The sequence below is a fragment of the Lissotriton vulgaris genome, chromosome 4_1 (assembly GCF_964263255.1).
Source record: "Lissotriton vulgaris chromosome 4_1, aLisVul1.2, whole genome shotgun sequence".
Taxonomy (NCBI): domain Eukaryota; kingdom Metazoa; phylum Chordata; class Amphibia; order Caudata; family Salamandridae; genus Lissotriton; species Lissotriton vulgaris.
Genome location: NC_141691.1, coordinates 708,228,519 through 708,254,108, shown reverse-complemented (window position 1 = coordinate 708,254,108; position 25,590 = coordinate 708,228,519).

The window sequence follows — 25,590 nt, the reverse complement described above, 5'->3', positions numbered from 1 at the left end:
AATATTGTGGTGTAAACTGTAATTATAAGTCTCTAATTAATATTTAAAATTGTTCAAATTATAAATCCAGATTTAAAAAATGACTTGCATTAACATATTTACATATACTTAACTCTATGATCATCTTGTCTGATATTCCACTATCAACACATGCACACATTCATTGCCTCCAAAATCTTTTTTTGCATATCAGAATATTAAAAATAAATTATTTCTGGTAATTGTTTATTATTACCATTTCTAATAATGTTTATCCTTTGAAAAGTAAAATTCTAAAACAAAAACTCTTCATGGTGAGTATGATGACAGTTACAAAGAAGACATATACTTTAACTACATCTTTTAGTTTGGAAAAATTAAAATACGCTCTCAACCAATCCAACAGATCTAAGGAAGCTGGACATAATGGGGTCCCGATTTATTTCTTTTTAGATCACCAGGACTTGTGGGCTCCATTAATTACAAATGTTTTTAATACCATAGCCCGAACAAGTATTTTGGTATCCTGGAAAAGGATGGTTATGATACTGATTAATAAAAGAAGGGAACAAGGCTGATCTGAAAAACTATAGACCTATATCCCTATTAAATACCACAGCTAAATTAATGGAGCGGCTACTTCTAAATAGAGGAGTGGGCTCATAAAAGGAATATAATAATTTCTAGCTGATAAGGTTTTAGAAAAGGAAAGGGAACTGTTTATCAGTGCCCTAACTTAAATTTGATAATTGCAAAGTATACGGCGGCTAAGAGGGCCATCTTTATATGGCCGTTATGGATTTATCGGCTGAATTTGATTGCGTGGTACATTCTAAGTTATGGGATATAATGGAGGCCACTGGAACTGATATCCAAATAATCAATTTTATTGATGACACGGCTTGTGTCCGATATTGGAAAGAGGGAGGATGCACAAGACACTTTACAATTACATGTGGAATGAGGCAGGGGTGCTTTCTTGCCGCCTTCCTAAGTGCATTAAATACCAATGCCATGGAATCAGCTCGGGTAGGGTATACCACAGACGTCCCCTTCATTAAATCATGTAGTGTCCTGAAACTCCTCTATGCAAATGGCACAGTGCTACTGGCACGAACTGGCAATGCACTGCAGAGACTCATAAAGGAGAATGTAAAACTGATTAATAATCTGGACTTAAAAATAAAACAATCCAAAGGGCCCATTCGGGTGGTGGGTGGTTCACCCCTGTGTGGCCGTTTGCAGTCACCGCTGGCCTGGCGGAGGCAATCCACCCGCCATCCACACTTCAAAACTTCAAAGACCCCCCGCCATATTGGGATGGTTGGGGGTCCGCGGCGGATGGAGAGACCGTCCGCCACTTTTCTGCTGGTCAACTCCTCGACCGGCAGACACTGCCATCCTTATTAGGTTCACTGCAGAGATCAGCCTTTCCATGGCTGCATTGCCGCAATGGAAAGGCATGCGGTATTTGCCTTTGGGGGCCCGTAGCGGGCCCCCAGGGAGTTGGGGATGTGCACATGGAGGGTACCCCCCTGCATTGGCATGGACAAAGTGGCAGGCACCGCACGGTGCCTGTCACCTTGTGCATGCCAATGCATGATATGCATTCCCAGCATTGTGGCGGGCGGTATTGTGAGCATCTCCTGCCACAATGCTGGGATTAGGGGATGCCATGGTGGCCGTGGCATCCTAATTGCAGGTGCAGGACCGCTGCACCCCTTGCGGATGGTCCTGCATTCCGCTATGGTGGCGGGCGGACAATCGTAATGGAGCCCCAAATCTTTTGTACTTGTGGAAGGCATGAGACCACAGAAACAATGCAGAATGTTTATCGTAGGGCAGAACCTTGAGGATGTGGATTCATTTAACTACCGAGGGATTATGTTTGATCAACTGGCAAAATATGGTGACTAATAGAGGAATTCTAATGGAAAAAAGTATTGGTGGGGTTTTTAGATTCGTAAACAAACTCGGATCAAAGCCAATTGAAGCAATAATAAAGATTGATGAGGCAAAAACATTATCTGTTGCCTCATATGGGCCAGCTGTCTGAGGTTTATCTGGCATATCAAATTTGCCATGTATAGAGGACGGTATGCTGAAAAGATTGATATGTGTCCCACAATGTTGGGCCTCTTATAACTGTAACTCTGATTTGAAGGTCCCTTACATTACAGATACGATTCATAATGCACCAATCCTTCTGTGGCATTCAGTCTGGAAAAAAGAAACGCTAAGCCTAACCACAGACATCCTGATGGATTTTTTGAATTTAGATCGTGTAGGCAAACTAAAACTGTTTAAATAAATTGAGACTAACCTACAGGCAATTGGCTTACTTGATTTATATAGGATGGAAAGTTATGTATGACAATATCTAAAAAAGAATTGAAGGTCTGTTTATTAGATCATTTTGGTAAAAAAAGATGTGAGCTTAACCACAATTTGAATGCAGTGACACAGTACCGTATAGCCCCGAGCTTAATTAATACATCAACCTCCTATTTGATTAAAATATACTCCGCTCATGCTAGGCTATCCTTCTAAAACTTATTCTATTGATGCCCTCCCTTTTTGTCCATGCGATATGAGATTTCCTCAGAATGACTTGCATGTTGTATTCTTCTGCAAATTGTATACTAACGAAAGAAATAGATATACTCTCACGCTTATGTGTAAATTAAACTTCAGACAAGCTGCTAAGCCCACTGTTACTTCCAGCTATTACCAGATCCATTGGTATGTTTTTGTTTGGCTTCGTTTAACTTATCTGCTGTAAAAAGAAGGAGACTAATTCCCTATTCTGACCCCCATAAGCAAAATAAGGACCAATCCGAGGAAATCCTGTATACATACGTATGAATTATTGTTTTTTAGACTGAGCTTGTTTCATATTTTATATTTTTAACTGCCTTTTACAAATTCTTGTATATAACAGATGTTTTTTAACTTGTAATGTTATTAATATTGCTGAATGTATGTTTGTGGAGCACTTTTCATGCCTTTGTTGTATTTGCGAAAAACAGCTATATTTACTGACTGACTATATCAGTACCTTACCAATGTGAATTACAAAGTGGGAAAAATATTGCACTTTTCATGAAAACAAAACACTAAATGTATTATATTACATACGAGTGTACTTTTCTTATTTAATACATTGTTGTTTGTTACATGTATTTTCACAACATATACAAATAAAATAAAATAAAATAAGGAAAATTTATTTAGCGCACACAACACCCGAAGGTCTCATGGCCCTGGCGGACGGCTCCTGAGTTGTCAGCATGAGAGGGACAGAGCTAATGGTCAAACAGCCATGTTTTTAGATTCTGGCGGATATGGTTATGGTCAGAGATGATACCTAGGTGTAAAGGCAGTTCGTTCCACGGAGTGGGAGCAAGAAAGATAAAAGCCTGGCCCCCATTTCTGACAGTATGCACTCTGCGTGGAATGAGGAGGGATTTGTTACAAGATCTTGAGGGCCTGCTTGTCTGGTACAAAATGAGTTTTTTCCAGTAGCATGGACCTCTACCATACATGTTTTTATGTGTTAGGCATAAGAATTAAAAAAAGGTTCTCTTCTTTACTGGCAACCAGTGAAGATGTCTAGGTGGTACCTGATGGAAGATTCAGCACCAGCCTGGCTGCTGTAGTTTGCAGAGCCTGAAGTCTGGAAGGAGGTCTACATTTATTTCTGACAGCAGAGCGTTGCCGTAATCCATACTGCTGATAATCGGTCCCTGTACCAGTGGTTTCCTGACTTCTAGCGGGATCCACTTAACACGTTGCGCAGATTGTGCATAATGCCAAAACAGGAGGCAATTATTTGGTTGACCTGTTTTTCATTGATAATTGATTATCAATTTGAATTCCTAAATTCCTCACTTTCTGCTTTGGGAGTGGGCAAGGACCGAGATTTGGAGGCCACCAGTCATCAGACCAGTGCTGTAGAGCCTTACCAAAAAGTACAATCTCCGTCTTGCTGCTATTTAATTGTATGTGATTGATGTTCATCCATCTATTTTTGTGAGACATACAATTCTTCAAACGTGATTTTGTCTCCATGGGGTCAGGGCCAAGGGTGATCAGAATCTGAGTATCATTGGCACATGACACTACGTCAAAGTTGTATGATCTGATCACCGTGGCCAAAGGGGTCACATAAAGATTAAAGGTTAACCATGCTGAGTGTGTCTTAAGTAGTCACAAATTAAAATTGTAATGACTGATCATAACCTGTTTGTGTGCAATTAATTATTATAAAACAATATTTATTGTGGCACATACTAAGTAATGCTTGTTGCAGAATAGTTTAGCATGTATTAGAAATATGTTTTTGAGATGTTTAATTCAAGATCATGTTTTGAAAATTATCATTTAGTTTGTTTTGAATTATAAATATTGACAATTTAAGAAATCCATATTTGAGTATGAGTTGTTTTCATTACAAATACTAATAGCAGAGATGTGAGTATTAAGTTAGTAACTAAATGTTATATTTAAAAGGGTACACATTAGGTCTAAACTATCCTTATAATTTCTATCTATGTATTAAAAATCTAATAGACATAAAGCAATGATTACAAAGATTTCCTTTGTGACAATCACATATATATTCATTACAAGGTTCACATATGAAAAGATATGCACGCACCAAATACAAAATACAGCAAAAAAATCTTTGAGACTTGTAATTTATGTTACAATATTACAAAATATGAGCTCAAAATTAGATAAAAATTTCTTTGAACAAGATTTTAGTCATGTAACAATAAATATAAACTAAGCAAGAATGTAAAACCAATAAAATATTTACAGAGCAAAAAAATGTCAGAATACTGAGGAACCTGGGCAACGAGAGAGTAGGTGACCTAAAGAACATGCTGCTGCTGTGGCTGGTAGAATTCATGCGTAACAAAAAGGGGGGGGGGGGGGGGGTGATGGACGGAGCATCTGAATCAATCAAACACTCTCACCCAGTCAAAAGATCTGGGTTTAATCCATCACCGTTTTTAGCCCACTCTGCCACCCCAGTTCAGACATGGCTATATGCAAATCAGTCTGACCCTGTGCCTCATGGGAACAGTCCAGCCCGAACTGCCAAGCCATGTCTTCCTTGGACCGAAAACAAGTTTCCGAGGACCGGTTCCTGGCATTCCAGCCGTCTTCAGTCCGGCTTGCTTGAATCCAGTGGCAAAGTGAGCAAGGGACTCATGTCTGAGCATACCCTGCCACACTTTTGGCGACCAAAAGCGGTACAAAAGGGGGTGGTTATGGACGGAGCATCTGAATCAATCAAACACTCACACCCAGTCAAATGATCTGGGTTTAATCCATCACCGTTCTTTAGCCCACTCTGCCACCCCAGTTCAGACATGGCTATATGCAAATCAGTCTGACCCTGTGCCTCATGGGAACAGTCCAGCCTGGACTGCCAAGCCATGTCTTCCCTGGACCAGAAACAAGCTTCCGAGGACCAGTTTCTGGCATTCCAGCCGTCTTCAGCCCGGCTTGCTTGAATCCAGTGGCAAAGTGAGCAAGGGACCCACTTCTGAGCATACCCTGCCACACTTATGGGAGCCAAAAGCGGTACAAAAGGGGGTGGTGATGGACGGAGCATCTGAATCAATCAAACACTCACACCCAGTCAAAAGATCTGGGTTTAATCCATCACTGTTCTTTAGCCCACTCTGCCACCCCAGTTCAGACATGGCTATATGCAAATCAGTCTGACCCTGTGCCTCATGGGAACAGCCCAGCCCGAACTGCCAAGCCATGTCTTCCCTGGACTGGAAACAAGCTTCCGAGGACCGGTTTCTGGCATTCCAGCCGTCGTCAGCCCGGCTTGCTTGAATCCAGTGGCAAAGTGAGCTAGGGACTCCCGTCTAAGCATACCCTGCCACACTTATGGCGGCCAAAAGCGGTACAAAAGAGGGTGGTGATGGACGGAGCATCTGAATCAATCAAACACTTACACCCAGTCAAAAGATCTGGGTGTAATCCATCACCGTTCTTTAGCCCACTCTGCCCCCCCAGTTCAGACATGGCTATATGCAAATCAGTCTGACCCTGTTCCTCATGGGAACAGTCCAGCCCGAACTGGCCGCTATAGGTGTGGCAGGGTATGCTCAGACGTGAGTCCCTTGCTCACTTTGACACTGGATTCAAGCAAGCCGGGCTGAAGACGGCTAGAATGCCAGAAACTGGTCCTCGGAAGCTTGTTTCCTGTCCAGGGTAGGCATGGCTTGGCAGTTCGTGCTGGACTGTTCCCGTGAGGCCCAGGGTCAAACTGATTTGTATATAGCCATGTCTGAGCTGGGGTGGCAGAGTGGGCTAAAGAATGGTGATGGATTAAACCCAGATCTTTTGACTGGGTGTGAGTGTTTGATTGGTTCAGATTCTCCGTCCATTAGCACCCCCTTTTGTACCGCTTTTGGCCGCTATAGGTGTGGCAGGGTATGCTCACACGTGAGTCCCTTGCTCACTTTGCCACTGGATTCAAGCAAGCCGGGCTGAAGGCGGCTGGAATGCCAGAAACCGGTCCTCAGAAGCTTTTTTTCCGGTCCAGGGAAGGCATGGCTTGGCAGTTCGTGCTGGACTGGTCCCATGAGGCACAGGGTCAGACTGATTTGCATGTAGCCATGTCTGAACTGGGGTGGAAGAGTGGGCTAAAGAACGGTGATGGATTAAACCCAGATCTTTTGACTGGGTGTGAGTGTTTGATTGGTTCAGATGCTCCGTCCATTACCACCCCCTTTGTACTGCTTTTGGCCGCTATAGGTGTGGCAGGGTATGCTCAGACGTGAGTCCCTTGCTCACTTTGCCACTGGATTCAAGCAAGCCGGGCTGAAGACGGCTGGAATGCCAGAAACGGGTCCTCTGAAGCTTGTTTCCGGTCCAGGGAAGGCATGGCTTGGCAGTTCGTGCTGGACTGTTCCCATGAGGCACAGGGTCAGACTGATTTGCATATAGCCATGTCTGAACTGGGGTGGCAGAGTGGGCTAAAGAAGGGTGATGGATTAAACCCAGATCTTTTGACTGGGTGTGAGTGTTTGATTGGTTCAGATGCTCCGTCCATTACCACCCCCTTTTGTACCGCTTTTGGCCGCTATAGGTGTGGCAGGGTATGCTCAGACATGAGCCCCTTGCTCTCTTTGCCACGGGATTCAAGCAAGCCGGGCTGAAGACGGCTGGAATGCCAGAAACCGGTCCTCGGAAGCTTGTTTCTGGTCCAGGGAGGCATGGCTTGGCAGTTCATGCTGGACTGTTCCCATGAGGCACAGGGTCAGACTGATTTGCATATAGCCATGTCTGAACTGGGGTGGCAGAGTGGGCTAAAGAACGGTGATGGATTAAACCCAGATCTTTTGACTGGGTGTGAGTGTTTGATTGGTTCAGATGCTCAGTCCATTACCACCCCCTTTTGTACCGCTTTTGGTAGAATTCATGGGCATTTGCAATGAGCTAGCCACTTAGGGTACATCTAGCGACTTCATGCTGAAATCACTCATAGCTGCTGAATTTGTGAAAATGGCAGGCCCACAATTCTGCTCGACTTGACAGGCAAGGAGCAACGATATACTGTTGTGTAAACACTTCAGCAGAGAAGTAGACTGTCATGGGGACAGTTTAGATTGTCATATACTTAATGCATTCCAGGCCATTGAGGTTTGACGGAGGGAACTAAAAAATGATTAACAAGATTTTTTCATGAGAGGGTCTTCAGCAAGAAATCTGTTTCCAGTCAAGTTGCTGGTTGTTACTTTGTGTAAAAGTTACATTTTCTGGGACTTGGAAGATGCATGAAAATTGTGGAAAGCCCTAAAAGAGAAATATGTACCTACATACTGCATGACAAAATTTTAAACGCCTACATGAACAATACCTAGACTTTAAATTGTGCTACTTTGGACAGGCCAGTAGGGGAGATGCAGGCTACTGAAGAGTATCTCCCTAAGGCATGCGTTTTACATTTTTTAAATACATAATTTGCAACTAGCGCTTGATATTAGCATATAAGTAATTATAATATATAAAAATTATTGCTTTGTAGTGATGTCACATCGTTACAGCTACATGGTCTATCTGTACCTTTTAAACTCCTTATGCTTATTTCACATTTCCTCCTCGGCTCCCCAGTCCGTCACAGCTCTGCCAATTGAGCGGAGGGAGTGCAGGATGCTGAAAGTAGTGACGAACAAATTCCGCAATGGCCGCCAACCATTGGACTGCTGGGACTTGCTTTGTTGCATAAATTGCAAGCATGGCATCAACGCACAACAGGTGAGCTGCTGGCACACCAAAGCATGCCGAAGGTAAGCCCATGTGCACTCATCTGAGCCAGACTGTCGGCAGGCACCAGGAATCCTGCATCTCCGTTGCCGGGTAACTCCCCTTCACCCACATGCCACTAAAATAAAAAAGACCCACCCAACCTCAGAACCAACTACTCACATTGCATCCCCCATCCTCCAATTCAGCTGGAAGGTCCATTTGTCCATGCTCCACCACTAAACATAAACATAAAGCATCAGTGGAAAAGGAGGAACATAAACCAGGTGCTTAAATCCTCTACGAAATTTCTCCCCTCCACCTTTGAAACCCCAAATACATTTTTGAATCTTCCACCCATGCTCAAATGAATTTCCTTCAATGCCAAGTCGATTCCAAAGCACTCATTGGAAATTTGAGACCTTCTTACTTCAACACAACCAGACTTATGCTTTATAACAGGGAAATGACTGCACCAGTCTGCAATGTCCAGCATCCCAATAGCATTCCCTGGGAAATACAAATTAATTAGGTAAGATGGGTAACTCAAAGGAGGAGGAGGAGGAGGCATAGCCTTCAAGGACAGCTTGAGAATTGAAATACTTGACTCCTTACTCATGAACTAGGTGGAACTTTTCATATTGAAATTTTTAACCTAACAAATGGCAATCCTGAAATGGTGCAATTAACTACTGCCCTCTAGGGCAAAGAAAGGATTTCCTTCAAATCTAGCAGAGCATTTGGCACCTTACGCTCTAGCCACACAAGACTTCCTCCTAATTGGTGACTTTAACTACCACATTGATGTGATCACAGACCCTGATGTTCCTATTCTGCTATCAAACTTCAAAATGTTAAACCTACATCTCCCAAAAACCGGTCTCACCCAGTCTACCAGACATACCCTTGACCTTATTTTGTTCCACTACAAAGCTACCACAAATTGACACCCCACTACCACTAACATGGACAGGTCACTTTCCGATCAGCGTCCAGGTTTTGATTACGACAGTCCCTGTCAGACTCAAAGTCCACAACCTAACCATACTGAGACCCTGGAGACAAGTTACTCTCCATGAATTTCAAGCAGTTTTTCCAGCCACCATTCCGGACAACTCCAATGACATAAACACAGCTCTCACAGAGTTAAACCACTCCCTTACCTATGCCATTGACATCGTAGCTCTCTTTAAATCTCAGCCAAAGGAAAATATCAGACAGAGCGCACCCTGGTACACAGCTGAACTAAAAATGGACAAGTCTCGCTGTAGAAGATATGAGTGCAATAGGAGAAGGTCAAAACTAACACAAATTACCAATTGTACAAAGATACCTTACATGCTTCCATGCAAAAATAAAGATGGCACGTGAACAACATAATGTTCAAAAAAACAATCAGGCAAGAACTCCTCCAAAGAACTATTTAAGATCGTAACAACCTCTGCAAAACTACAGGCATGCTCAACTGACATTCTGGCCTCCCAAACATTTTGTGATAATCTGGCTACTCACTTTCAAACTAAGATTGACACTATCTATAACAGTTTTCATGCCAGAACTAGCCCACCAATCACAGTATCTCACCACCCCAACTCAGTAGCACTTGACCATTTCAAACCTATATCCCCAACACAGATGCTGGACTTATTAACACCTTGGGTGCTTTGACTTTTCCCCTCCTCTACTGAGGATCTGTAAATCCCATTGTTCATGATGAGCTCAGCTCATCATTAGCACACGTGCAGTGTACTGCATGACGAGCTGAGCTCGTCATGAGCATGGAAGGGGTTAACCAAAGTAAAAACAGGTTCCCCAGTTGACCTCTGTCCCCCAAAAATCATTACCCTTCTTGCACCTCTCCTTGCCACAAAAATTACCGCACTAATCAATAAACCTCTGTGCCAAGCCTTGGTCCCCAAACAATGAAAGGTAGCCCAGGTCACACCCATATTGAAATCGAATGCTGATCCAAACGAGCCTGTGAACTACCACCCAATATCTCTCCTCCCCTTGTTGTGAAAGATATTGAAGATGCATGTTAACAAACAGCTATCTACCTACTTGGAGAGCAAAAGCATACATGACATCTACCAGTCAGGCTTTAGATCATCCCATAGCACTGAGACTACTCTACTTGCAGTAGTTGACTCCATCAGATTAGCCCTGGATGATCTACAACCAGCCATGCTAAGTCTGCTGGATCTATCACCCGCATTCAATACCATCTCGCACTCAATCCTGGTGCAGCATCTCAAGCAGATAGGCATTCAGGGGTTAGCATTGGACTGGTTGGTAGATTTTCCCAACAACAGGGTTCAAACAATCTCCATGGGGCCATTTCACTCCAGAACCATCTCACTGAACAAAGCTGTTCCTCAGGGCTCTTCCTGAGGTTCCGCGACAATTGTAAGTGATGTTTTCGACTCGCACGAATATGGTCGAGTCTGGTATTTATGAACTGCAAATGACGAGTTTAGTGGGTGTACGCAGTTTCGCTGTGCTAACCTAAACCGTTCGTCTGTTACGTGGGTTTTTCTATCTGTACCCACGGGTTCCATCTTAGATACGGCATCCATTTTGCTTCTTGCCCTCAAGTAGCCAGCGAACGGACGTTGTCCGCTTCGCGACCCTGGGATTCCCAAGATATGTACGGAAGACACATGTCCTTTGAGAGTGTCTTTATGACGAGGGGGATGATACTGTAAGGCAGATGGCCCCGCTCGAGGCTCATCTTGCCATGCCGGTTTATTGTCTCAGCCGTGCATCTCATTAGGCACGTCCCTTTGATGCCTGTAGCTCGTGTTCCCTGATACCTCCCCTTTTGCACCCTTTCCGATCTCCCCACTGTTTCCATCTTCCTCTACACCTGTTCTTGTTCCTCCTTCGATTTGTTTTACTGTTGATTGGAATGCACTAATGGTGGGAAGATGGGTTTTTACAGTTGGGAACCGCCAAATGTTTCCGCACTTATGTTTCGGACCTTGTGTGTATGAAAGCGACCAAAACGACCCCTCCGGGGGATGATTATGGGAACCAAGTCGTAAACCTTTGTGTACCATGTAAACCTATGGGCGAATTGTGTATAAAAGGAGCGATCCACAGAACCAATTTGAAGCAGTCTCCACAAGTAACATGCGTTGTTCTTGCCGTGACTTCTGTGTTCCCTGCAGTAAATAAAGCTTGAATCTTTGACGCCGAAGGAAGTGTCCCGTGTCTCTGTCACTTGTACGCCGGAGCAGGTCACCCACGAAGGTTTCAGGTGTTGTTCCCTGGCACCGCTGGGTCTTAAGAACCCAGTCCTTCAGTTGGCGCCCAATGTGGGGCTGCATCAGTGGTACCGGTCCAAGCCCGACGATCGTGAGGAACTTCGTGTGAAATCTCCGAGGGAAGGTGCACTCCGCTTCATCGATCCTGTTGTCGAAATAAGTGGCCCGAAGACTTTTCCCGCGAAGATTCCCGCCTCCTGACGGCTGCGACGGACTGCTGACCTGACTGTAGACCTGTTTTGGCGCCTGGCGTAGACCTTGGTATAGCGAGACGATTGACGGGCCTTCTTAGCGACGCCATCGATCTTTGAGTTAAGTATTTGTGGGTCGCTCCCAGAGTTCTTGGTTGTGGGTACTTAGTTGTTGCATGGTTCCATTGCATTTGTGGTTCTTGGTACTTTGTTGTGTTATTTGACGACTGCAGACGCCAAAAACCGAGGGTTTTTGCTCTTTGCTGGGACTTGGTAAATCCCGTAACCCTTGAAGTTTGTGAAACTCGGCCAGTGTGCAAGATGCCTGGTCGTAGTACTTTGTTTAGTTGTTTCGGACGTTGTGGTACGGATTCCCGACTGGAGGACTCGTGTCCGATACCTCCGGTTGGAACTCCAATTTATGAGCTGTACAGCAAACACGGGCTAGGCCCGATTACTTTTAATGAGTATTGGATTCGGTATACCAAAAAGGATGGTGTCCTTAGTTGGCCACCTCACGGTAGCTTTGAGACTTCGATTTTAGATAATCTAGAGGCTAAATTATTTGCGAAAAAGTGTGTGTGAAAAAGCATGTTTGATGCCTTTCGGTTGTGGCGTAAAGAAGCCCGACAGAAAGAAATCAGACAGACTAAACGAAATCAGAGAGATGGTGTAGCTACCATTGTAAAGAAAGCAGAGCAGTTCCAGCGTGATAAGGAGGATAAGGAAAAGGAAGTGTTTGATAGGCTACAGCGTATGTCCATAGATAAATGCTATCCTGCTTTGCCTTCGGAGTCGGATAAGAAGGAAGAAATAGTTGAGGATCCTCTGATGTCCTATCTTATGAAGTCGCCACCTCCGTATGTACAGGGTACCGCTGCTCCTGTGGTTCCCCCTGTACCTGTTCTTCCACCTATTCTTCCTCCACCTATTCCTCAACCTGCACCTGTTCTTCCGACTGTTCCTGCTCCCTTGTCTGTTGCTATTCCCACTGCTCCACCACTTCCACATACTCCTGCTCCCGCTACTGTTCCTGCTCTACTAACTCCTGTTGTTGCTTCTGTTTCTACTCCTTCTCTTGTCAGTCCTGTGTCCTATACCTCTCCCTCTGTTCGTAGTCGTACTTCTCCTCTTGCGGCTAGCTTCTTTCATTCTCTCGGACCCGTTCTTGGGTCCGCTGGTTCAGATGGTCCTCAGAGACGTAGTCAGCTTCCTGGTAGCAGGGAACGCGCTTCGCTATATAATATGGCGATGGGTTGGATGAGGCATCCTCTTAGAAATCCTCCACGTGTTGTACTCGACACGTTCTGTCAATTCAATATACCAACCCAAAGATTTGTGTTCGAAGAAATGTGTAAGGTCCTTCGTGATCAGATAGCGGCCGATGCACCTGACGAGGTGTTGACCGCTCTGTCTGATCTACAACTACAGTTCTCGAATGGACTGATAGTGGATACCAACGTTCGACGTGCTGTTGAGCGGTTGCTATCTTTTCTTCCCACTCCTATACCTCAAGCCCTGTTTGTTGAGGATGTTGAAGGACAGTTAGATACGTCTGGTCAGTTTCCTATGCGTGAAGTTCCACCAGTGTGGATGCCAGGTAATCCTGCAGCTGCTCCACCGATCTTGCCATATTTCCAGAGAGTGTGGATACATCTCCCATGGAAACGCTCGGAAGTGTTACAGGTGAAGCAATCTTTGCCTGACCCTCGCAAAAATCCTACAGGGTATTATAAAGAGTTGTCGCAGCTCGTAGATGCTACGATAATGAATCTTGCCGATATTGATATGCTGTTTGGCAATGTTGTACCGCAACCAGTATGGGCTAAGATTCGTCAGGAAAACCATCCTAACGAATTGGGTGGTGATTGGGCTGCCATTATAGCGGCGGATGGGTTGCAAACTGGTGGTGCTAAACCCGAGCAGTTGATTACGGCTCTCCCACAGAGAATAATTACATTAATGAAAACTCTTATGCCAGCTATGAGGGTGAATTGGGATAAATTGTCAGCGTGTAAGCAGAAAAAGGACGAGAGTGTCTCCGACTTCTTTACAAGATTTGAGGAGGCATTCATCGATCATAGTGGTCAGGATATGGGTACTGAGGGCGGTCAACGGTTGTTCGTGGATAAATTTGTTTCTAATTTATTGCCTGACTTGGCTAGTAAGTTGAAAAATTCTGAAAGTGCATGGGCCGTCTCTACTTCAGCTCAAATATTGGCTACAGCACAATATTATGAGAACAGAGAGAAAGAAGAGAATGACCGTGCTGATAAAAAGACGAAAGAGCTCAAAACTAAGGTGTTGTTACAGCAAGCATATCCTCCACGTTCGAATCAGAATGCTCCCCAACAAAATAGACCGCAGTCGCAATCAAATAGATCACAATCCCGAAATGACTCCTCTTCCCAAAGATCTTCGTTAGGGTACAATCAGTGTGCCTATTGTAGACAGGAGGGTCATATAAAATTCAATTGTCCTGTTCTAAACGATCGTAATAGTGGTAATTCATCTAGAGGAGGTCGTGGTGGTTCACAGCAGACACCACGCGGTAGGGGTCGCGATGTTTCAAATGATCGTTCGGATAACCAATCAAATTCTAATAATTGTTTCGATCAACGTGGATCATCGCAAGGACGATCTGCGCAGTACAATGTAGACGATTATTACGTCGATCAGGGGACTGACGACGGTAATTACTAGGATAGCCATAGACAAGGAGAGGGAGTGGTATCAGTTCCGGTAGATCAGAGAGGGCCTTACGTCGCAGTTGCTACATCGGGCGTCGTTGAGCCTTTTCTATTGGACACTGGTGCAGCGAAAAGTTCCATTATGCATTCGAAACTCCCTGGCGCACCTTTGTCTGGCTTAACAAATGTTTCCGTTGGATTCTCTGGCGCCCCCGTTAGCAATCCAGTTTCACGCCCTTTGCCCCTTACAATTGGGCCACGTGAGCTTGATGCTCCGTTGATTTTGACTACTGGATGTGGTGAAAATCTTTTGGGTCTGGATTTGCTAAAACGTTTGTATGCGACTTTGTATTGTTCTCCTGCGGGAGTAAAACTTACGTTAGGCGAGAGGGTTGTCTCTCCTATGTACTTGTCTCTTGATAAGCTTTCACCGGAATTGAGTTCTCTTCCTACATCTTTGTGGGCAACAGGTCCCAACGATGTGGGCCTGCTTGACATCTCCCCTTATGTTGTCCAGTTGAAATCTAATGCGCGATTGCCACGTATTCCCCAGTATCGTATCTCTCTTGATGGTGAACGTGCACTGTTAGCGATCATCTATGATCTGATCGAGAAAGATGTTATTGAAGAGACTCTGGGAAACGTGTGCAACAGCCCTGTACTGCCCATTCTAAAACGTACTGATCCTTCGAAACCACCTGTTTATCGTTTTGTTATCGATTTACGGGAGGTGAATAAAATTGTGATTCCTCAGTTCCCTGTTGTGCCTGACATCACGGCGCTACTGACTCTGATTCCAGCATCTGCGTCTTGGTTTTCGGTGATCGATCTGAAGAATGCGTTCTTCAGTATCCCGATTGCAGAGGAGAGCAGAGACCTTTTCGGTTTCTCTCTTGGTGGACGCAGCTTCCGGTTTAAACGCGCTCCTCAAGGCTACTGTGAGAGTCCATCGATTTACAGTCAAGCCTTGAAGGGTCAACTGGATGCGTTTACGTTGCCGGCTGGTGCTGCCTTGATCCAATATGTCGATGACTTATTGGTAGCTGCGGATACCCAGGACATTTGCAAAATTGCTACGGTGTCGTTGCTGCAACATCTCTGTGACTTACATCACAAGGTGTCACCTTCTAAACTCCAATATTGTTGTCAAGAAGTAACCTATTTAGGTCACTTATTGTCAAAGGAGGGAAGGCGGTTGACCCCAGAGAGAATTGCAGCAATTGCACGAATGACTGTGCCAACAACACAAAGAGATGTGCGTGCCTTTCTAGGTATCACATCATACTGCAGGCAGTGGATTCCAAATTTTTCATTGCTAGCGAAACCATTGGTGGCTCTTACGTGCAAGGATGTTTCAACTCCTTTACCATGGACGGAAGAATGTCAGAAGAGTTTTTCTGAATTACGTGATTCATTGTGTTCGGCCCCTGTCTTAGGTACTCCTGACTACAGTAAACCGTTCACGTTATATGTTCACGAGAGGGAAGGTTGTGCTTTGAGTGTCTTAACGCAACCTTTTGGTGGTAAGCAACGTCCATGTGCATATTTTTCCTCGACCTTGGACCCAGTAGCTAGAGCATTGCCAAGTTGTTTGAGAGCAACAGCGGCAGCTGCGGTGTCCATCCGACAGTCAGCAGGATTGGTCATGGATAATATGCTTACGGTAATGGTTCCGCATGCAGTCGACACTCTTTTAAATCGTACGAAAACTCAGCACTTGACAAGTGCGAGGTTGTCTGGATATGAGTTGACGCTGTTGGCCAGTCATATTCAGATAAAACGTTGTAATGTCCTGAATCCGGCAACTTTGTTACCCATTAGTACAGAGTCAGATGAAATAGCAGCCCATGACTGCTATTTGCGAACAGAAGAGGAAACAAAAGGTCGAGTGGACCTTAAAAACACTCCTTTAGAAGATCCAGATGGAACACTGTATGTGGATGGTTCGTGTTTTAAATTGCCGAATGGTGATGTGACCACTGCGTATGCTGTTGTAACTTTGAGTACTGTTGTGGAAGCTGCGAGATTGAATCAGAACTCTGCCCAGGCTGCGGAGCTGATTGCCTTAACTAGAGCGTGTGTGTTAGCGAAAGATAAACGTGTGAATGTGTATACTGACAGTCAGTATGCATTTGGTGTTGCGCATAGCTTCGGACGATTGTGGAGAGAGAGAGGTTTTATGACATCGCATGGTACGAAGATTCAGCATGGCCAACTTGTTAACGATCTTTTGGATGCACTTACGCTGCCTAGGCAGGTAGCGATTGTTAAATGTAGTGCACATCGTAAGGTGACGGATGATGTTGGACGTGGTAATGCATTTGCGGATGAGACTGCTAAGGAGACTGCCCGAAACCTTAGCACCCGAATGTATGTGACGAGTTCGGTTAGGTGGCCTGCGGAGACTAGTGTGTGTGAGGATACTATCGAGAGTGTGAAAGCGATACAAAATGAGGCCACCGATACTGAAAAGAAGAAGTGGAATGAAAGTTCGGGAAAGTTGCATGCGAATGGTTGTTGGATTGATTTGTCGGAACAGAAAAGATGGATGTTGCCGGATGCGTATGTGCTGGCTGTTGTGACAATGGCACATGGGTTAGCACATATTAGCGTGAAAGGTATTTGTAAGTTGTTGTCTCCTGTGTGGAAGAATGACGGTATCACGAAATGTGCTGAACGATTGGTTAAGAATTGTATGGTGTGTATGTTGTACAATCCTGGTAAGGGAACCCCAACTCCTCCTGGTAGTTTTGCTCCCCCTTCGTGTCCCTTTGAGGTGATTCAACTAGACTTCATCCATATGGAGAGATGCAATAACCTGAAATACGTTTTGGTTGTGGTTTGCGCGTTCTCCCGATGGATCGAAGCCTATCCTCTTAAGGACAATACTGCTTTGTCAACTGCAAAAATCCTACTGAAGGAATACTTTCCTCGGTATGGAATGCCTCGGGTTGTGTGGTCTGATAATGGAAGTGAGTTTGTGGGGAGTGTGATGAAGAGTGTGTGCAAAGGCCTTGGAATTAATCAAAAATTCCATAGCGCCAATCATCCCCAGTCAGCTGGTTTGGTTGAAGGGTATAATGGCACCCTTAAACTAAAACTAGCGAAGATTCAGGCTACGACTGGTCTTTCGTGGCCTGACGCTTTACCTTTAGCCTTACTATCGACAAGGGCAACCGTACACTCCCGAGTAGGGCTTAGTCCCTATGAAATAGTGTTCGGTCGTCCTGCAAACGTGTGGGGGGTCCCTAGACCGGGTGTGTTCTGTGACCTTGAGTATCCAATGTTGATTGATTATCTTCATGATCTGACTGCTAAACTGAGGTTAATTCACCAACAGGTTTACGAAGCACTGCCGACGCAGACGGAGGGTCCAGGCCACCAGCTCCAGCCTGGAGACTGGGTGGTTACCAGGAACTTCTCTCGGAAGAAGAACTTGGAGCCTAGGTTTACCGGACCCTACCAGGTCCTCCTTGCCACGAGAACCGCTGTTCGCCTTGAGGGACGGAAGAACTGGGTGCACGCCACCCACACGAAGAAAGTCCCTATCCCGTTGCCGGCAGACTCGTGGGTAAGGAGAGGCATTGCATCAACTGAAACCGAAGGATTGCCGGCATTTGTTCCTTTCAGCGACGCACAGCCTGTCGGAGAATCCTCAGCGCAGCAGAAAGACATTGTTGAACATTTGTCATCAAAAGACTCAAGACCAGAACATTCAGCTGATCAACAGAACGCTGTCTCTTCAACGGATCCTTTGTTTGAAGAACAGACACGTCCTGGGAAAACTCGATACTTTTTGCGATCTCGTATTAAAGACTAATAAAAGATCCTGTTCTGTCCCTTGACAACTGCATTATCCCGTTTTCCACGATCAGTCTGAACACCTGTATCATTGTAATTATTCTTGTACATATTGAAGGTTCTTTTTCCTACGTATTTTTGCTTCCACAGCTGAGAGACATTGCATATATATTGTAAATAAAGGCCGTAGGGCCGCGCGCGTACTTCCTTCTGGTTAGTAGGTCTTGACGCTAGGTTACAGACTGTCGGTTCCTGGGAACTCCTAGGAATTGACTACTGCTACACAGAACGAAGTGCGTCAAGAAACGTTGCGGACGGTCATAGGGGATGGCGTTTTCAAAGCTGATGGATGTGGAAAAAGCACAGGCACAAAGATTTGAGCTACAGCAACTTAGTCGTACGAAATGCTTTATGTTCCAGATATTTGCATTATTTTTGATTATTTCTGTTTTATTGGCGGGTGGGGTGTACTATATGATGTCGTACTTCTTACCTTCTGCCATACCTATACCTACTCCTACTTCTGACTCTAAATTCACCTCCACTGCATCTCCTCATTCTTTCCATATCCTACCTGAACACGAGCAGGCTAGACGTGCAGAATTTCGCAATAATTCCTTTATTCAGCTCCTTCATCAGCATCAGTTAGTGATTAACACTACTAATTGTTGGGTGTGTGGGTTGATGCCACATACCACAGATAAGGGAATTCCATATTTGGTTTTACCGTATAGTTCCCAGGGTTCCGCTCGAGCATTTCAAACAATGTTTCGAAGCGCACTAGGTTTCCACCCCATTCGAGAACCACGTTCTCCCTACTCTGGCCCTGTCTCGTATCAAAAGCCTTTGTCTATAGCGATAGAGGATTTAGATAGCGATATCTATGATCCTTCGCTTATTCCCGAAGAAGAGGTACAAGCCTATAGGGCCCTGAGCAGAGGCGAGTATAGTGTGTTCACAAATGAAAAACAGCTTAGAAGCTCACCCCCGATATGGGTCGTACCCCACATTGGTAATTTTTGTCTAATAGGTCGTGGCCGAAGATCGAAAGCCCGACTTGGAGAGAGTGCTTGCACTGAAAATTACATTTTGCCGATGGTCTCGTCCCCTGTGTTTCTGGCTGCCAAGGGTACTTATTTTATTTGCCATGATCGTGCGTATGCATGGTTGCCCTTCGACTTTGTGGGCTCATGTTTTATCGCAAATTTGTTGCCTCCGACGTTCACTGTAGATGCAGATTACCACAAGACTAGAGTTGTGAGGGGCGTAATTAGCGAAGAGGACACTGCCGGTCAAGAGGCAGGAGACTTTTTCAAGGGTTTCCTCCCGTTTTGGGGGCCTATGGTTAATAGTAGGAACCTGAGACAGTTGACTCGAGTGGTGGAATCAACAGCTAACATTACTGCCAGTGCTCTTGGTAATATCACCACAGAACTTCAGGCGGATAGGCTTATGACGTTACAAAACCGTATGGTTTTAGACGTGATCCTAGCAGATCGAGGTGGGGTATGTAAGGTGATCCATTCGAGCTGCTGTATTTTCATTCCTGATAATGCTCCGACTGTCTATCAAGCCATCTCAAAGTTGCATAAAATCTCTGAGTCCATACACGTGGACGTAGGGGATTGGACGCTGCTTGGGTGGTTTTGGGGCCTCATGTCGACTTGGGGTTGGAAGATTCTGATGATCATCGGAGTTGTCGTGGCATTCCTGTTTACGTGTTGTCTTTGTGTGCAGTGTGGTCCTGCCTTATGTGGCCTCTGTGCTTCAACGTGTATAAGGCAACCGCCTGTTACCAAAGGAACTCGGTTGGACAGAGCTATGTTACAGCAACATCTCGATGGCCTGATGAATATCGAGTATGATTCCGACTAGTGCTTGCCTACGTGAGGGCAAAAGGAGCGTCTGAGGTTCCGCGACAATTGTAAGTGATGTTTTCGACTCGCACGAATATGGTCGAGTCTGGTATCTATGAACCGCAAATGACGAGTTTAGTGGGTGTACGCAGTTTCGCTGTGCTAACCTAAACCGTTCGTCTGTTACGTGGGTTTTTCCATCTGTACCCACGGGTTCCATCTTAGATACGGCATCCATTTTGTTTCTTGCCCTCAAGTAGCCAGCGAACGGACGTTGTCCGCTTCGCGACCCTGGGATTCCCAAGATATGTACGGAAGACACATGTCCTTTGAGAGTGTCTTTATGACGAGGGGGATGATACTGTAAGGCAGATGGCCCCGCTCGAGGCTCATCTTGCCATGCCGGTTTATTGTCTCAGCCGTGCATCTCATTAGGCACGTCCCTTTGATGCCTGTAGCTCGTGTTCCCTGATACCTCCCCTTTTGCACCCTTTCCGATCTCCCCACTGTTTCCATCTTCCTCTACACCTGTTCTTGTTCCTCCTTCGATTTGTTTTACTGTTGATTGGAATGCACTAATGGTGGGAAGATGGGTTTTTACAGTTGGGAACCGCCAAATGTTTCCGCACTTATGTTTCGGACCTTGTGTGTATGAAAGCGACCAAAACGACCCCTCCGGGGGATGATTATGGGAACCAAGTCGTAAACCTTTGTGTACCATGTAAACCTATGGGCGAATTGTGTATAAAAGGAGCGATCCACAGAACCAATTTGAAGCAGTCTCCACAAGTAACATGCGTTGTTCTTGCCGTGACTTCTGTGTTCCCTGCAGTAAATAAAGCTCGAATCTTTGACGCCGAAGGAAGTGTCCCGTGTCTCTGTCACTTGAACGCCGGAGCAGGTCACCCACGAAGGTTTCAGGTGTTGTTCCCTGGCACCGCTGGGTCTTAAGAACCCAGTCCTTCATTCCCTAACAACAAAACTTTTCAATATCTACGTAACCCCTCAGGTCCATCCTATTAAATCTTATGGGTTTGAGACATTCTCATATGCAGATGACAAGCAATTGAGCATCTCATTTGGGCAAGACACCGAGAGTGTCAAACAGGAATTACTCACCTGCATGAAATATATTGCCATCTGGATGTCTCTCAACTGCCTCCAACTTAACGGGGGAAAGACAGAAATATACTGTTTAGCAAAGCTCAGAGTCTCTGGAAGGACTGGGCTCTGTTCCTCGGCCCACTAGAACCGCAAGAATTCAGTTATCAATGCAACACCGGAACACCTCCATATGTGGCACATGTTTTGGCACCACACGTTTGCTAAAAAAAATCTTTAGATGGATTCCATTGAGCTCATGAAAAACACTCATCCAGGCACTAATTACCACTTGCCTCCACTATGGTAATGCTTTGTTTCTGGTCTCCAATGAATCCCTTTTGTTCAAACTACAAGTGGCCCAAAATTACAGCTGCACGTATGGTTAACACCCTACTCCCAAGAACCTCCTCAGCCCCCATACTTAGTGATTTACGTTGACCTACCCATGGCAAGAGATCACTATTTAAATTGCTCTACCTGACATAAACATCTCATCAGGGTCAGGCCCAAGATAAGTCTGCAATAAGCTTACCTCCTATAGCTCAAGTAGAAACCTCAGATCTAGTCACCAATCTCTTATATGTTCCTGAAGGATTTGCACGGCCAAATATGGAGGCAGAGTTTCCTCCTATCTGGCCTGCACCACTAGAATAAACTTTCTCTTTTCATTCACATATGCCCAAGCTTAGCTGAATTCAAGAAACGCCTGAAAATCTGGTTGTTCTAATCGCCCCCTTTTCCTTACCTACCTGCCCTGCAGCACCGAGATGTCCCTTTGGGGAAAAGCTGTGCGCTATACCGAAAATCACAATAACATAACTTAACACATGTGATTGGCACATATCAGTTGCCTCCATTTGGTAAAGAAACTGTATACATTTTTTCCATGGCGTTCAATATTTTTCTATTTGTTGTCGGCTTTTCCAACTGTTTCTTCTATGTTGCCCATGAGCCATCCACTTATATCAACATCATATACTTTCTTTTCTTTTCTTTATCTTATCATCTTTGTTGTGTAGATATCCATGTTGTAGCAACAGTTGGTGTTGATGGTGTGACTTGGGTTGTTGTTTTGCACTGTCTCTCTCAATAAATTGACTCATGTGTCTAAAGCCACAGTCAAAAGCCACTGTTTCCATATGTATAAATCTTGTTGTGCAATCTTGTTGTGCACTGAATGTTCCTGTACATTATGTCTCTATGTACGTATTCTGTCAATGTTAGAGTAAGAAGAAAAATGTATGCGAATATTATCAATTGTCGAGCTATGCAATCTACCCTCAAGTGGAATTACATGAGCATAAATATGATTTTTTTTTTTTTTATCAAAATATTTCCATATTCTTCTATTAAAAAATCTATTGCAACTTTCTAACTTGCCCTTAAGGTGTTGTGAGTCTAAAGCCTAAAATTGCACTAATGCCATGGAAAATTAATGTAATAATAGTTGTTTGGTGTGTATGGATACCAGAAATAATTGGTTGGCAGTAGCACCACTGTGCTACTGATGGTCTGCTTTTTCAAATGACTGTATCAACAAAATGCAGGTATAAAAGTACTTTATATCTTGGAAAAGTTCACTTGTATGTATTTTAAATTCAAACATAAATTGTGTCTTGTAAGCCACCGTGATAAGTGGCGCTCTTTTTAAACATTGGGCTCAATATATGGTATTGTAGTACCTTCGCAGTGGAATAAAAGCAATACAAGGCTTTATTCTCTATGCTGTGATAAACATTTTGATTGTATATAGAAGTTTGCACAACACCTGATTGGACTTTATGTGAAAAACAAAATATGTAATTCATTGAGTGTAGCATGAGAATGTATGTTAGTGAAAATGGTTATTATTTTATTCTTGTGTGCACATGTGATAGTCACTTAGTATTATTGTAAATTATTTATTTTCGTGTATGTTCAAGTTTCAGGCAAAATATGTACATAGTGATGGATGAATAGGCATGAGAGGTATGTTTTGAAATTACTATTGACAATATGTGTGCCATAGCATTTCTTGTCAAAATACATTTTACCCTTACAGTAAAGACAGTATAAAATTGATGATGGTTACAGTGGCAGCCAGTGGACCCGGATATGCATTTGTGTTAGTGCACAAAGTGTAAATCAAATGTATGCTGGTATTGAAAAATAGCCCCACTAAAAGATCATGGTGTTGTGTGCATGTGCTGCATACAGAGACCATATTGTTTAGTTGTCTCTTTTTAGAGTTCAGTGTTTCTTTTTCATTTTCAGTTTTCACAATGGTACTCATATGCCGCTCATTCAGTTGATGTCCTCCTGTTATATTTAGAATATAAATTATGGTGGACATATTTATATATTTCTGTTAGACAGACACTACACCTAATATATAAGTCATATCTTATGCTGATGATACGCAGCTGCTGTTCTCATGTGGTAAGGGAGAATAAATTTCAAGATCATGGATTAAAACTTGCCTGACTGTAGTTTTCCACTGGATGGTCGTACACCAACCCAAGTGCAATGCTGACAAAACAGAAATTCTCAAAGTATGTATATTTGGATATTAGAATATTTTATGTAGTATTAATGGCTATTTTTTAGCCGTTCTGTGAATGTGATTGAATTTCTTTGACTCATTGGTTGATGTCCAATTTTTAACTTCAACTATAATAAAAGATATTTTGAATACATTTGGAGCTCACTGATTCTATTCTGGTGCACCTTCCCTCTCATACGAATTTGCTTATCTGGTTTCCAGTGGAGTGGAAGTGCGGTGAACGGTTGCACAGACTTTCTAACTTTTCTTTCCTTACTTTGGAACTGATGTGCTGAACCGTGGTCAGCGGCCTTCTGTCCGTTTTGTAAGGCTCTAGTACTAGTTCACAGCCTTCTTTACCAGACTGGTGCAGTCTATCTTAGATCTAGGTTCAGCTTCAATGCTCCATCAAGAAACCTGAGGTCTACCAATGAATTGTTAGCAGTGACTTCCAGGATTGGATGGGTCAAATGGGAGGAATGTCACTTACTTATCTAGAATCAGCAGCATGAAATCAGCTCCCTCTTGAGCTCCTCGCATTGAGTAATGTTGCAGCATTTAGAAAAAGGTTAAAAATCTGCCTTTTTGTGCACGAATAGATGTAAAATCTTTCCACCTCGTTTGACCAGTCCTAAGCATGGGACACTCCTTGGAGTAGGTGTGCATGTTACAAATCGCTTTCATCTTAATCACCTATTTCACAATTGGATCTCGTATCGTGGAGATCTATATAATGCCTTATGATAACCCCTTGCGCAGTTTTACTGCACTATCACCAGTAACTAGTATGGCACTCATTCCATTTCCCCTCTCAAGCATGCACTTGCACTTTTGCTGGAGCACACAACTATCATGATCACATTTGTTGGGTTGATTTATTGTTTGGTGTATTTGAAAATGGAAGAAGTGAAGTAATTTATTTATGTCTATGATGTGTTGCTGATTACTATAGTGGACATTTAAGAAGAACTTGAAAATGTTGATTATTATTACGTTTTGTAAGGATTGTGAATTTGGATTCTCAACTATGATGTATAAAGGAAAACCAGCTATATTTCTTACATGCACAATGGAGTCACAATGTGTACATATAGGAAGATGTTTCTTCTATGTTTATTGTTTACTGTTTTTTTATATTCTGTTGGGTGGTGGGTCTCACTCATCTTGACAAAGAATCTTTGAAGCCAAAATGCGTCAGATCGCAGCAGCTCAAATAAAATTGACACTATGTACTGAACCCTGAAGTGCATGTCTTCTTTCTGCTTAGGAAGAATTGCTTGAATCTGAGCAATCCACCAAGCCATTTCTCACACAAACCTGATACAGCTTATGACTCCACAAAGAAAGAGACAACAAAGCCATGTGCTTTTTCCAAACCTCTTTTCCTTTTATTTTTCAGTTTTTAACAAGCAAGTGCAATTGCTGACAAGAAAAGATGTCAATGCTTTTTAGCCGGAGCCTTCAAAAGTCAATTGAGTCAATTCAGTGCAGAGTGCTTTAAAACGGGTTATAAGCCATTCACCCACCTCAATGTTGGAAACAAACCACTAGACTGTTCAACATAGGTTGATCATACTTTTCATGTTTCATCTCTCACAACATTTTACATTTTATATTAAAAAAACAACATGGGTATAATAATGGTGAAGTACCATCTTAAAGACAAATTGAGCTCCAAATTAAACATCAGTTTATATGTGACATCAAAGAATGGATATCAGCAGCTTCCAATCTAACAATTCCTGTAAAGAACATAACACCACTATCCCACTGTACGCAGCCAATCCCGACTGCCATAAAACTGTGTTAAAGTGCCAGTATTACTTAAAGTGACATGTGCTTATAACTGCTCTCATAATTCAGCAGCACCACCCAATTCCATTTGTATCGTGCAAAATACCCAAG